Source organism: Carcharhinus amblyrhynchos, unplaced genomic scaffold (genome assembly GCF_965287045.1).
Source record: "Carcharhinus amblyrhynchos unplaced genomic scaffold, sCarAmb.v2.hapA scaffold_38, whole genome shotgun sequence".
In the NCBI taxonomy this organism is placed as follows: domain Eukaryota; kingdom Metazoa; phylum Chordata; class Chondrichthyes; order Carcharhiniformes; family Carcharhinidae; genus Carcharhinus; species Carcharhinus amblyrhynchos.
Window position 1 is genome coordinate 810778 of NW_027649779.1, and position 16212 is coordinate 826989.

Sequence of the window (16212 nt, forward strand, 5' to 3'; positions counted from 1 at the left end):
TGTGCATAATCCGGACCCCTGGATTGTTTCGGTCAGTGTCTATTGACTGCAAATGAGTTACAAATGAAGACAAAAGTTTAATTGATCCACATCTTCTGCAAGAAATGACTAATATGTTTTATTTTTCCTGAAGATCTAAAAGATATCCATCCAACTGTTATCCTCACCGAGAGTTCCAGTGAAGGAATCTCAAGCAGCAAATTTGCAACCATCTTCTGTTCAATCATCGATTTCCAGCCAAAGTCACTGACGGTGAAGTGGCTGAAGAATGGAGAAGCCGTGGATTCAGGAATTGTCACCTCTCCCGCCTATCAAGTGAACGGGAACTTCTCGGTCAGCAGCCGGCTGACAGTCTCCGCTGGGGAATGGTTCAGCAAAGCGGTCTATACCTGCCAGGTCACTCATCAAGGATTCACTCAGAGTCTGAACATTAGCGCATCTCAGGGTAAGAGACTCAAACAGAACACAAAGTATATCATTCCGATGTTAATTGGAATAAAGGATCTGTTAATTTTGGTTAAAAGTGTAGAACAACTAAATTATTGTCATGTAGTTTTTTTGCATTAGGACAGTGCCTCGTTCAGAATTTCATCAGAAAAAAACATTTTTTTTGTTATTTCTTCATGAGATTTGCATTTATTTCCCAAACCTGAGGGTACTTAAGTGTCACTCACGTTGCTGTGCATCTGCAGTCACATGCATGCCAGGCCAGATAAAGACAGCAGTATTACTTTGCTAAGGATCATTTGTGAACTCGGAGGGGTTTTACAACAATGGCTTCATGATATCCATTCGAACTTTTAAAATACAAATTTCAAACTTACAGTGATGAGATTCGAATCTGTGTCCCCAGAATCTTGCTCGAGTGTGTAAGTCTATTGACAACAGCATATGCCACTGCCTCCCCTTCAAAGAGTGATCTTTTCCGGTTTGAAGTAATATAGTGAGCGAGGTTGCCTTGCTGTCAGCTTTTTCCTGAGACAGCTGGTAAGATTTGGAGAAACAGAAGGTTCGGATTGTTTCACAGGTCACAGCATAGGGGTAAAATATTGGAAAGTGCATCCACCCTATTTATAAACCATCGGTCAGTACTTTTTCCCTGAGTTTCCCTGAGTATTTGTTTTGGAATCCTGCAATGTTGAGTCATGAAAATTGTACCGCTGCAACAATACTTTAATAAAGGGAATAAGTTCATAGAACAAGTTGATTGTTCATCGCCTGTTGAAGCGGAAAGGTGATAGTTAGAGATTGAAGGTGACTTCGTCTTCTTCAGGCTGAAGACTGTTGTCCTGTATCTGAAGGGTGAGCTTGGGTTGATTTTCATTTCTCATTCTCAGATCCTTCCCAGTGCCATGTTCCTACAGTGACGATACAGCCACCACCAATAGAACAGCTCTTACTGGAGGCGACCTCGACTTTAACCTGCATCATTTCTCATGCTCCTGATGGCGTTAACGTGTCCTGGATCGGAGAGAGGAAGTATTTGAAATCAGAGATTGCCGAAAACCCGGGAGTGGACCCTGACAGCGTGATCAGCAAATTAAACATCTCGACACAAGCCTGGCTGAGAGGGGCTGTGCTTGAGTGCGTGGTGAGCCATCAGGATCTACCGACTCCTTTAAGAAAATCCATCCACAAGGAAACAGGTGAGCTGAGAGATTGAAAGAATAAATGTGTTACTGTGTCGAGTAATTGTCAATATTTAGCAGTCAATGCAATAATGGTCTCCCCTGAGTAGAAACTCGATTAACTAAAGACTCTGGGCCTATAGATATTGTTACGGGGAAATTTGATGTGTCGATGAATGAAAAGTCAACTGAAGGCGATGCTATTGGGTTTAGATCAAATAAGGAGGGGCGAGACTGATCTGGAACATAAAACACAGAAAACTAAAACAAAATGTAGATCAGTTGGGCCGAACAGCCTGATTCTGTGCTGTAAACTTTCGGAAATTCCCCAGTCCGCCCCCCTGAGTTATTTGAGAAAACAATTGCGTTCACCTCTCCTCCAAGCTGCAAATCAAAAATGGAAAATTTTACAATCGAAATTGCAGCATATTTTTTCTGATATCTAACCAGCCGCTTCATTGTCTCCAGAATTCTCTAGTGTATTGATATTTATTGTACATTTTCTGCAGATCCAAATCCGCAGGAACCGGTTGTCTCTGTCCTCCTGCTCTCGGCAGAAGAAGTCTCCGCTCAGAGTTTCGTCTCCCTCAGCTGCTTAGTGAGAGGTTTCTCCCCCCGAGAGATCTTCGTCAAGTGGACCGTCAACGACAAGCCGGTGAATCACAGGAACTACAGGAATACCGAGGTGGTGGCGGAGAACGGCAATAGCTCCTTCTTCATGTACAGCCTGTTATCCGTTGAAAAAGAGGAATGGTCCAGCGGCGCTTCTTACTCCTGTGTGGTGGGACATGAAGCCATCCCCTTGAAGTTCACCAACAGGACAGTTGACAAATCCAGCGGTAAACTCAGTTTTATGGACATTTCCCTTGCACTGAAGAAAATCGTTAAGCCATGTGATTGAGGATCAATCGTTTCCATTAAAAACTTCAACAAAAATAATAAAATATTTTCCCCTAACGATAAATGAAATACCCAATTGCTTAATTGGTTGTTTTTCAGTTTTACTTCCATTATATATCTTTGGTTTGACTCAGATGTTTCCAGTTTCGGGCACAAGTCTTGTTTGACCAGTTCACCCTGCTCAGATAGACTCTGGGTTCGAGACAGAGTAGAGCCCATTCATCACAGGATTCTGCAAAATATCTTTACTGACTTTCCTCTCGTTGAGGAAAAATCCGACAATTTCAACACTTCTGACAAACAAGCACGACATTTAGATCTGGGAGTTCCTGCTTCTCTCATTGTCCATGTCTTTATCCATGGATACCAGCGTTAAGCTGCTGCACCGCACCCACTGGGAACTGAAGTGAGGGTCACACAGAAACATGTAGTAATAATCTCCCCATCAGAGAGAGGGAGGGTGAAATTGCTAACATACCGGATTCCTACTCACCCAAGAAGAGAGGGCAGAAGCAGTAGCTAACCCAGGTACCACTACTTCCCCAATGAAAAGAGGAGGAACGTTTAATCCATTGTACCTCCACTTCCTCAGTGGTTAGAACCATCAGGGACATTACTTCACCCGGTAGAGAGAGGGAAACTCTGAGTTCACTCTCCTACCTCTGCGTTTGAAAGTGAACGGCTATCTACTATAAGGACCCAACAGCACAAATTAGCTCCTGGTGTACTTGCTCCAGGTGCTGACATATCATTATCTCAATCATTGTAATACGTATGTACTTGTGCAACATGATTTAAACATGATTCAATACTCCTGTTCCTGTTAGTCATGTTTTGGCACAGATTTCCCATGATACAAATTTAAACAAATAATAGAATCCTCACTGATTTTCACTTGTCTGTCCCTGGGTTTCTGAGATGCATAAATGATTTATTTGATTCGCGCTCCTGATGTCACCGTGGCACTGACATAAAATAAATTCATGCAGCAAACACTGACGATATAGTCCATTATTCGTATTGTTTGGATCATGTTCAGTTAATGATTGCAGTAAAACTTGGAGCAACAGTTAAAAAGTACACAGACTGACAATACTGCACAGGAGTGTCATAGTTATAAGCACACACATAGACGTGTGTGTGTGCGCGCGTACACACACACACACACACACACACACACACACACACACACACACACACACACATCGACACAAATGCACAAATACACGCACAAATACACAAACTCACACATGTGCACACAAATACAGAAAGACACAAGTAAATACACCCAATCGCATGCAGATCCCCCCCACCCCCCATCACACACACACACACACACACACACACACACACACACACACACACATATACTGAAAAACGGACAAGCACATTCAAATACAAACACAAAACACGCAAATGCACAACACACATAAATGCATACACAAAAACACAGAGAAACATGCATGCATACAAATATGTATTCATACACCATAAGTACATGCAAGATATGCACAAACAGACACAAACACGCACGTTCACGCAAATACACTCATGGGCAACACATACGCGAAGAAAAATATACATACACAAATACGCACAGACACAAATACTTGCATGCACAAATGTATAGAGGCACACATACATTCATTCTGTCTCTCAGCACACGCACACACACTTACACACCCAGACACACCCACACACGCACCCACACTTACACACACATATACACACACCCAGACACACACACTTACACACCCAGACACACCCACACCCACACATTTACACACACACACACAAACACACACACAGTTACACAAACACACACACACACACACACACACAGACGCCCCCCCACACACACACACACACATACACACGCACATGCACTCATTGACATGCACTTGTACAAACAGGCAGAAAAACAACATGAACACAAATAATCAAATATGTACAAACACACACACACACACTCACAGGTACACAGACACAGACACGCGCGCACACACACACACACACAGACATGCAAACACACAAGTACGACACACGCATAAACATATGCAAATAGGTGCACAGGTCCAAGCTCAAACAGATACATGTATATTCACATTATAGACAGAAGCACTTGCATGCAGATGCACATACATACACAGGCACTTACGTACACTCAGATTAATACATGTTATCAGATTTTCACACTGACAGGAATATAGATACAGAGACATGTAATGTTCTACACATTAACACTCAAACATGGAAAATACACATAAACACATTAACAGACTGCACATAGATGGCCAGACAGTCAAACTTTTACATGCAACATATTACCATGCTCAAATAGAACAGAACACCATAGCACACATTGCTGCACACGGAAGCACAAACATCGTTATGAAGAACTATCAACACGGATATACAGACACAGTAACATGTTAACAGACTCGCACACACAAAAAAAATGGAGGAACAGACTCACACAGAATGGGAAGGAAACCATCCTCGTGTGACAGAAATTAACTTATTAAAATAGGCATGAACACATGCACACATTGTGAGTGGCATGAGTAAACATGTATAGACTTCACACAATAAGAGGCCTGCATCCACAATGTCAGCCGAATAAAATATACACAGACGCATCAACAAGCACAAGCAAATGAACACGTTCATTAACCCTCATGCACACACATTAACGCACGACCAAAGGTTAATGCAGACCACGAGATTCTCATGCACATGCACACAAATGCAAATTGCATCGATAAACACGTGGAGAAACTGAATTTAAGCTCACGATCTACTAAGCATTTCCATCAATGAGAAAAGATCGGAAATTACATCCCGGCTCTTAAACAGCAGCATTCACAGTTTACAGATCAGTAAACATCTGTGAAAACAAGCATTGATCAGTGAATGTTCCTCCATATCAGTCATAACATTCTTCAATGTTATGAAATGTTCAAAAATGAACTGAAACTCAAGAAAACATCTTCATTGCTTCTGACATGGACTGTCCAAGGAATGTAAAGAAAAATCAACTGTGAAAATAATTACGGAGATCGGCTACTGAATGCCCTGAACTTAATAGTAGATATATATTGAAAATTATACAGATATTACATTAACAGTTTATGAAGGAGAACGGGGGAAAGGAAAATAGCAATAAGATTCCCTGGATCAATAAGTTAATCTAATTTCATTTCCTGGTCTCCATCCCCTAGACTTCACCGATCACATCTGGATTGAAGACAATGAGGATAATAACAGCAACATCTGGACAACCGCTTCCACATTCATCGCCCTGTTCTTCCTGAGCATGTGCTACAGCACTGCCGTCACTCTGGTGAAGGTGAGATGATTCAACTCACTCACATTTCAAACTGGCAGAATGGATTTGAAAATCTCTCAATGTTTCACTGATTAAAAACTCCAATATTAATCTACTGCATAGAACAGAGAACACTACAGCACAAACAGGCCCTTCGGCCCACGAGTTGCGCCGATCACATCAACACCTATCTATAACCCCCAATCCCATAAAACCCCATATACTCATCCAGAAGTCTTTTAAAAGACCCCAGCGAGTTCGCCTCCACCACCACTGACGGCAGCCGATTCCATTCACTCACCACCCTCTGAGTGAAAAACTTACCCCTAACATCACTTCTGTATCATAAACATCTGCTCCAATATTGTATTTTTCTTTTACAGATCAAACAATGAGTTGAATTTTGAACGCAATAGACTTACCACAGATGATATCAAAATCTCTGGATGACACAGAAACAATATCTGTTGTCTGTGACTGTATCAGGAAAAAAAATCTCAGGTTGTCATTCTGAATCTGTAACTGAGGTAATGGTAGACATTATTTCAGTTTTCAGTGTGAAATATACGAAGCACTTTTGTTATAATGTAATTGTGGTTAATAGATTAAATACCATGTATAATTAAGAAAGTTTTTTCATTCCTCATTCATATCTGATAATTCCTCTTTCTATTAAGATCCTGTTTCCTCTTTCTGGTGTGTGTACCAGATGTACAAATATTGATGGATTCCCTGTGCACGTTTTCTGTTCTTAATGTGAAGCTCGATCGTTATGTTCACTTTTCTTGCTTAAAACAAATGTCGCTGTAAAATATTCTCTGAATTTTTAAAATAAATATTGAATGAAATTTTAACCAACTCTGGCTTGGATTAATTCCTTTCTCTTCAAAACCCATCAACTCTGCCCCATTTTCCCTATTATACGGTTTTCCCCTCTTTCCCAGGCAGGGATTTTTCCCAGTCAAGTGTGGGATGTGGTTGAACTCAAGGCCCTTTAGTGAAAGAGCCACTCTGCCACCCAGTGACCCATCCGTTTAATACACATTCATCTCTGCCTTTTCATGATAAAATCCAGAGACGTGAGTGAATAATGCGGAGAACCGCGGCGATTTCACGCATAAACTGGTCTGTCACTGACCAGTTTCAGGTAATCCTAAACAGCAAAATACCATCTTCATTCGAGGCCAATGCAGGATAGTGTGTGGCCGAAGATAGTTTTCTATGCACTGCCTCTTAAAGCAACGCTATCAGTGTCGCTGTAGCGTGGGTTACCAGAGTGTATCTCTCTTTATATCGTCCGATGAAATACTTCCCAGACAGGCAAACCACAAGCTGGATAGAGGAAACATCCAGAACAGATATGCAAATCATGACATGAAATGAAGAAATTGAGGTGTATTTCACTTAAACACATCATCGATTACAAATTTCTAAATTATGACTAGTGTTGTGGGTAATTTGACAATTTGAGATTGTCTTTAACTGTAGACAATATAAAACTCACGAGACAGATATCTCTGTGTGAGGGGGTAACATTAATTGAAAATAAAAGCAAAATATACAGCTGCCTGGAGATCACCAAGAGGATTAAGTGGCTCTGGAATAGAGCGGCAGCACCTTCCCTATGAATCTAACTTGTACAATCAATAACAGATCAATTATAGATGTTCTTACCGATCATTCCCACCTCATATTAGATTAAAACCAATTACATTCTGTCAACATACATCAATAATAATTCCTGACACATTTCTCAGTCAATCACATTTTACATCCTTCTGTAATGATATCTAATTCGTCCATTTAGTACCAATGCTGACTCCCATTTTGGTTGAACTCACTTCCCTCTGCTGTGTGGCTAAGAACTCTCATTTAGAGGTCAATGTGAAAATACCCGCTGACTCATTCGCAAAACTGGACAAACACGTGATCCTGGGTCCCAGTACGATCTATTCTGTGTGTAAACATTGAGTGCCCCATTCATAAAGTTGCAAAATGTATTCCCTCGCCAGAAACTTTCAGATAATAATTTTGCTAACTACGAAGATTCCCAGGCCATTGGCTCTCAACTCTTCAATTTTACCATCACGTCTTACAGTGACTTGCTTTTAGCTGAAATGAACAACAATTTATTCAAAACATAAATTACATTTAAAGTATGAGCATATATGTTTTATAATCATAACTGTTAATTTAATTCTCCTATTGCATCCACATATGTGTAAAGCATTTTCTTCATTCCCTTATCATCATTGTTTCAAGATTTATTTTGTTCTTTTTTTGTAGTGTCTTATGTGTTATGTCAAAAACCTTGTCAATTGGTTAATAATTTCCCCCCTTCAGTCGTATGTCAGATAAGCACATCATGGATTACAAATTTTCCAATTATGACTAGATTGGGATCTATGGAATTGACCACAGAGAAACAAAAACGCAGACGTTTCAGAAAGCTGGGACCCATTGGATACAAGTAACCACTTATTCTCCGAGACTGGGGCCTTCTGACAAAGATATTTCAGCTTCACATTCGGGTAAAGCAAACACGGATAGACTTTTTTCTCTTATTGCTCCATGAGATACGAAAAGACTCCACTGTCCAGAAAACACATTGACTGTCTGGCTGTAACCATTAAACATCCCCCACTGCCTTCTGTTTCTAGTATGCATTTCTCCCTGTTCAGATTCGTTCCCCCTGATACGAATGCCCAAAATTCACTGAACATCACCTTAGGGACCCTCTCTCTGTGTTCTGTTCTCTGTGATACCATCCACCTGAAATCATGGAAATCCCATGGGATCTGCCTCGTTCCCATCTGCAATTTGATGTGCAATACTGTTTTGTAGGTAACTTTTCTTCTGTTACTCCTCATATACCACATGTTAATTCTGAACGTTGCTGTATGAGATTGGTGTTGTCAATGGCTCTATCGTTCTGATGTTAGATGGCAATATTTATTGTCTTTGTAAGAATGGGAGACATTGTGGTGTTATCCTCTGTGTAAGCAAGTAGGGTTTCAAACTTGACTTCTGTAAACAACACATTACTAGTCAGTATCTGGATCATATAATCAGGTTCAACCGAAAGCAAGAGGTGAAAGTGGAGAAAGGGAAAAGCAGAGCCTTCTTCAGTTCATTTCGGAACTTCGTTTGGGCTACGGCATAGATAAAAGAGCTGTTGCATGAACTGAGTAACTGGAGCATGAAGTGCAGGTCATTGAAATCCAGGCTAGTGAACCTCACCCTTAAGTCGCACGTAGAGGAAATCTTCTGTCTTAACTGCTGATGACAGCGGCTGAGTGACAGAATCTCTACGGCCCATATTTGGAAAAGTGTTGTCTTGGCCCGGAGGAGGTGGAGTCGTTAGAAAAGATTCTCCACTCCAGTGCAGTGTAGAAGTTGAAAAAAGGAAATATAAATAAAATCGCGTTAGAACTTATGATCTGAAATCTTTGAACACAAACTTGAGTTCTGAAGGCTCACAGGTGGTAGAAATCTGCACTTTCTAGTTCCATGTCGCGGCCACCAGAGGGCAGGAGGATTCCGTGTTGGGTCCAATGCCGGGAGAATTACAGACTCACTCGCACGGCCAGGAACAATATTGACAGAATGTAATTCGAAGAACAAATGTTGAAGCAGAAATATTACATTAGATTTGACAGTAATTTTTTTTTCACGGAAATATCATTATGAGTTGTTAAACTGTTGATTTGCTGAAACTATTCACGTTCATTGAGCTTGGCGCTCGGCATTCTTTGTGATGTATGGCGGGCAGTATGTGAGCTGCAGACGGAAAAGAGCCGCCCATTTCCAAACAGTCGAGTTAGTAACATTGGTGTTTTCAGTTACCAGTGTTTTCAGTCTTCAAATGTTGCGTTTTTTTTCAACAAGTATATTTTGGTGAAGAATCCGAAAGTGTGGGCTGGTTGTTCTAGCGGTATGATTCTCACTTTGGGTTATTTTGGTCAAAGTGTGAGAGGGTTGAGCCCTTTCATGTTATTTCCCCATTGCCCAAATCGCAGAGTTTACTCATGTCATTCCAGTGCAGGCGGCAGGATTGTTTCACTTGGGGTTTGGTTTGCGAATCTGAGCACAAACTGCAGGTAATCCATCAGCACAACAAACCCGCTTGGAAAACATTTTCAAAAGGGCTGACTTGGAAGGAGACATTTATTTTGTCAACATTCACCTGTTCAAGGGACACTATGATTGTCCGTTTAGGCAGCTGGCCAAATGTTTCTTTTCATTCATTAACGAGATGAGATGTTGGTGTCACGGTTCAGGCCGGCATTTATTACCCATAACTTATTACCCTTTAGAAGATGGTGGTGAGCTGCCTTCTTGAATTGGTGCATTCGATTGTTATAGGTACATCCATAGTGCTGTTAGTGTTTGGTGGGAGTGGGGGGAGGGCGGCGTTTGCCGTTATCCAAGCACCTTGTCCCAGTGACAGAGACAGAACAGCGATATTTTTCCAAGGCAGGATTCTGATCGCTTTGGAGAGGATGTTCCCCGTGGTAGCGGTATTGAGTTTGGAAAGTGTTATCTCTGGCGCACTTGGTGAAAGTGCTATCTAAGGCGTACTAATCAGGCAAGTGGGGAATATTCACTCAGACTCCCGACTTCTCCTTGGGAATGGTGGCCAGGTTCGAGGGAGTCAGGATGTGAATCATTCGCTGCAGGATTCCCAGCCTCTTATCAGCTCTGTCACTGCACAAACTGGTAAAATGTGTGTTGATTGAAAAATAGGAGCATTTCCTTCTCTGCGTAGTGTGCAGAGAATTTTCAACACTTTTTTTTCTGAATGCATACTGAGACTCATGTAAAATCTAATGGCATATGCAAGCAAAATATTGTGTTCAAGTAATATTCGATTGCCGACTCTCTGAGGGAGTGGTTAAGTCGTCTTACTGTTTTACTGTCACCTGATAAAGAAGCAGCGCTCCGAAAGCTCGTGATACTAAATAAAACTATGGACATTAACCTGGTGTTGTGAGACTTCTTACCGTCTTTAGCCAGCAGTTTGAATTCCAACAGAGCGGTTGAACACAGCAACTCAGTTCTATACCAATTAGGGATGATTGTAAATGAATAAAGACAATCTCAGTGGTGAAACTTTTGTTTACAAGCACTCGTCTTTGACAAAATTTCGGCCCAATTTCGAAGCATCCGACAATATGTAACAACTGGCATAAGCAGTTATGTGGGCCAGTGGCGCAATGGATAACGCGTCTGACTACAGCTCAGAAGATTCCAGGTTCGACTCCTGGCTGGCTCGAGGTTAAGCTTTCCGTAAAGGCCACAAATTCTACCTTATATTCAGTAAAGTAAGTGTTCGATAATTTAGATGTATGCAGATGAGCTTTCATTAACATTGGGAATGGTAAGAAATATAGGAAATTTAAAACAAATGAAATCTAACAGGGAAGCAACATAACAACATCCGGTCGGGTGGGATCCTGGAGAAAGTAAATGAGGGAAACAGAGAATCACAGAATGATTCCACCAGAGATGAGGCGATTCCAAGGTTATTTGCACGATTCACATGCGTTGTTGGTGAAAGGGAACCAGAGGCCGTATTGTACGTATATTTGAACAGAATCACAGTTATCAGGTTGGTCGGCTGGAAAATTGAACCTTATAAATTGGAACATAGGAATTCGGAGCCGATGGAGGTAAATTCAGCCCTTTGGTCCGGCTCCACTATTCTATTAGATCATGGTTAACATCTCCTTGATCTGAAATCCACATCCTCACCTGCTCTCCACATCCCTTTAATGTATTTCCTTTATCAAAAATAAATCTCTCCCTCCTTGAAATTATGCAATGATTCAGACTCCACCGCGCTCTGGGGCAATGAGTTCTCCCAATGCACCATCATGTGCGAGAAGTAGTTCCTCCTCATCTCAGTTTTAAATCTACCTGCTGTCAAACTGTACACGTGACCTCTTGTTATAGATTGCCCATAAGAAGAAAGTTTTGGTCTAGCTTTACTTTATAAACCCATGTAGAATTGTATATGCCTCGATCAGATTCCACCCTCACTTCTAAACTCCAGCAGCTTATGAGACCATTTCACCTCGCTATCAATTCCATGACCCAGCTCAATCCGTGTTGCCATTGGCTGAAAGGGGCAATAATGTTCCATCCAGACAGGGCATTTTGAAATAGGAACGTGTCAGAAGTGAAAAAAGATCGAAGATGAAAATAAGAAGCAAAGGGATGTATGTTAAGTCAGTTTGAAAAACAGTGTTCACTGGTTTCCCTGGTAGTCCAGTGTTTTGTGTTCAGCACTTCCCCACTGATGTGTAGTTTCAATTCCTGCCGAAGAAAATAAGATTATTTGATGTCAGCAAACCATTAATAATGATCTGATTTACTCTCTGATCGAAAGCAGATCTAGTAGAATCAGCTGAGTGAGGTTTGCAAGATTCTATCAGAGCTGGAAATTTCACATGTGAAACGGTTCAAGAACAAACACAGAAAGAGAAGGTCAGTGATAGACTGCAAAATGCTAACGATTGAGATGTTGTTGCAAGGTAAAATGGTTTAGACACTGAACAATAAAACTTTTCCCTCATTCTGCATTTGGAAATAGTTCTGTCCGGTTTCGAACTGTCAGAAGCGAAAGTGGTTCTCACACTGGAGTGTTCGTGCATGCTTTCATTGGCCAAACACATGGATGCTGCTGAAGCAGAAGGTGTCATGTTGCAGGAGAAAGCTGTTTGTGATGACAGTGGTCTGGTGTGAGAAGTAAAATAACAAAAGCAGCGTGGATAAAGTAAATTCTAAAACACGCTGTAAGCTGCTGGTCTGGTGGTTAGAGTTTGACTTTTCCCTGTTGTTCGGATTACTGGTCTGAAATTGAAAATTTATTGCTTCCACGCAAACTGTGAAAATAAATGTGAGTCATTGCCTGGATGAACATATAAAACATAATTTCGCCGCCTGTCATTAAGTTCAGATCCTGAGCACATTCAGCAGGCGATTCTCTTGTCATTTCTGGCAGGAAATTGGGAAGAGACAAGTTTAAGGATAGTTTAAATGATGCCGGCCCTTCACTGCATGTTACTTTGTGCAGCTCATCGTGTTTCTGATGTGAGATGATTTCTGTTTGTTACTAAGTTCAGACTTACCTGAATCAGTGAAGGAGCAAGCTCAATCCTCCTGATGGTCTTTTCAAACTCCATTGTTTTAATGAATTTCAGTAACATTATCTCAAATGACATTATTGTGATAGCTTTTCACGTGGTAGCGTGGCCGAGCGGTCTAAGGCGCTGGATTAAGGCTCCAGTCTCTTCGGAGGCGTGGGTTCGAATCCCACCGCTGCCAAAGTGGATTTGAGTTTTGGTCTCACAGCTCAGATTGAATGCAGGAATGTGTACTGTGTCGTTTTCGTCAAGAACAACGAACAGAAACATTACCAACTGAACAATTTGCTGGGGTAAAGCAGTGTGTGCAAGTGGCCGCTTTCGATAGCACACACACACAGTGAATTTCTGACTGCCGTGTTAAACACTCTGATGAAGGAGCAGCGCTCCAAAAGCTCGGAATTCAAATTGTTCTGTTTTACTTTAACCTGGTGTTGTGAGAATGCTTTCTGTACCCACTTCCATCCAACACCGGCGTCTCCACATCATGATATAATAACAGGATTACAAACAGTGAGACTGTATTAACTGATCAAGAATTAAGATGATGGACTTGCATTTTTTAACTGAAGCTGTACACTTCCCATCATTCCTCGTTCTAACCAGATATTTACAGAATTAACCCGGACCTTGTGATAACCACCACACTCCAGAAACACGGTGATGACTCAGGGCAAGCAGACCCGGTTTACTGGAGAAACAACTAGACTGGCTCCAGAAGCCGATCTTTTGCCCACAGCAATTGATATTACATTGTCTCTGCTGGTTCCTCCTGTCAAAATGAATAATGATGTTTCCCACTGCATTAAAGTTTTTGAATAACATGTTCGAGAAAAAAAAATTCATGACGTTTAAAGCAAATCAGATCAACACCTGAAAATGATGCATAAACGAATGGGCTGAAATCATTGCTCTCTTAGATATTTGGGAGACGGAAGCTTCCACTTTACCAGCCAGCCGAAATAGCTCAGTTGGGAGAGCGTTAGACTGAAGATCTAAAGGTCCCTTGTTCAATCCCGGGTTTCGGCAGGATTTCATTGCTGGTTTTCTCTGCTAATTGCACTGCATTTTGTCTCGCACTGTCTTCAAACATCAGTTCACACAAGCTGCACCAGACCAAATACCCATCGCAATTTCCACCCTGCCAGATGTTGTTACATTTCCACCTTGTTGGATTTCGCTTTTTAAAAAACTTCCTCTATTTCTAAACATTCCCAATGTTAATGAAAGGTGATGGAGGTGAAAGTTTATCTTTGTTTCCTGATGCACAGATGCCATGTAACGTCCTGAGTTATTCCAACCTCATCACATTTCAGTGCAGATGTCAGGTCCGCTTTTACATGGCAGCGAAAATACATTTAGTTGACCTGCTGTTTCATCCAAAACAATGTATATTTGCATTACCTCTTTTGATTCCTCCAGAAGGAGGCCATTGGACCCATCGAGTCCGCACCCACAACAATCCCACCCACGCCCTATTCCCCGTAAACCCAGATATTTACCCTTCTAATCCCTCTGACACTAGGACCAATTTGTCATAGCCAATCAAACTAAAATACGCATCTTTGAAACCGGAACACCCGGAGGAAACCCACGGAGGCACGGGGAGAACGTGCGAACTCCGCACAGACGGTGACCTGAGGACCTGAGTCCCTGGCGCTGTGAGGCATCAGTGCTAATCACTGTGCTACCGTGCTGCCCTTTCTACTGCATTCAATGTTACTGCAGTTCACTCCATTCAAAGTTTTAGCATCAATCTGTGATAAACCATCCTGTGGTGATTCTGCTGAATAACATTAAATTATCACCGTTAATGGACCATCCAACGTTGGGCGCCATTGATTTGAAGCTTTGCTGCTTTTCTGGGTGATCTCCAGCTCTCCATTCCTCCCGCAATGTCACCGCTCAAACTGAGTCTTTCTCCTTCCCACATTGTTAAACTCACAGTTACTGGTTTCTGAGTGAAAACTGCCTTCACTTCAGTGGTGGTGGGAGAGTTTACTATTTCATTCAATTAAAAGTTTTCTTGTCATTGAAGCAGAGATTTGGACCCAGATCTGCGAGATATTTGTGTCGGTCGAAACCATAAAATTTCCCCCACTAACAGCCAGATTTTAACCCGTATCAGCATTTTGTATCATCAGCACTTTCTAGCCTATCGCTCTCTTATTTTCTTTTTGGTTCTTTACATGTGACTTTTCCAATTCAGACGCAAACAAGGAAATCTGCCGAATATTGATTCTGACAGTTGCAGACCAGTAAGTCACACAGGGTTGTTGCACATCTCCCTGATACTGATTCCGACAGAACTGGAAGTTACGCAGGATTGTTGTACAGCAATAAATCTATATTACCTGACCGGGAATCGAACCCACACCATGGTGGGGAAAGCGCCCAATCCTCACCACTAGACCACCAGGGAAGTTAATGCAAGTGCTTTAAAATGTTCATTTATCCATGAATCACCTGCTTTTTACTGTATTTCGGACTTTTTAATTCACCAAATACAAGTTTATCTTTCACATTGCCATGTTTATATCACACACAAGTGACTGTTTCAGCCAATGAAAGCAGTGATTCCTGTTAGCTGGAACAGGAAATGGACAGTGAGGTCAAATAGTCCCGCAAACTGCTCATGTGGCACTTTCAATTTCCAAAACCCACCAACCTCATCACTGTGGCTCCTGTGAAACTTGGAAGGTAACACACGGCAGGAATTCATCACGGAGGGCACAAGTCATTTACCTTCTCTTCCCGTTTCTGTCGCTGCCTCTCTTCCAGCTCCCTCTGGCTGTTTAGCTCCCAGGGTCAATTACCTGCTTGATCCACACACAGACAGCTGGTGAACCCGAATTTTATTTGGACAGCAGGGAAAGCGAATGTATGACACACAACATGGAGCAGAGATGGAGTTTAGAGATGACAGTACAAAGAGACAAACATATCTCATCTTCCTGATCCAGGTACTGATTACAGGAATGTACACAGTGTGTTGCTCTGTCCCACTGCACAGAGCAACACACACAGACACAAAGGCGGACAGAGGCTTGAGGAGATGCAAACATCCAGAAATCAAGGATGTCACCAACTGGGGTCAGTTTTGTCCAATTTCTGGCTGGAGGTTAGTAAATTATCCTTGATGAACATAAATGAAGGAATCTGGAAATGAAACAGGGAAAAAAAAATCTGGAATATTTGAAAGGATTTG

The 16212-nt window shown here is 41.7% G+C and overlaps 3 non-coding genes across 3 annotated transcripts; all 3 read left to right on the forward strand.

The window, feature by feature from the left end:
- Window positions 1-11058: 11058 nt before the first annotated feature.
- On the forward strand, window positions 11059-11131 carry trnac-aca (transfer RNA cysteine (anticodon ACA)). Its single transcript has one exon. It is a non-coding gene; the product is annotated as a tRNA-Cys (tRNA).
- A 1972-nt stretch (window positions 11132-13103) lies between these two features.
- On the forward strand, window positions 13104-13185 carry trnal-aag (transfer RNA leucine (anticodon AAG)). The gene has a single exon. It is a non-coding gene; the product is annotated as a tRNA-Leu (tRNA).
- A 775-nt stretch (window positions 13186-13960) lies between these two features.
- Window positions 13961-14033, forward strand: trnaf-gaa (transfer RNA phenylalanine (anticodon GAA)). Its single transcript has one exon. It is a non-coding gene; the product is annotated as a tRNA-Phe (tRNA).
- Window positions 14034-16212: the final 2179 nt, after the last annotated feature.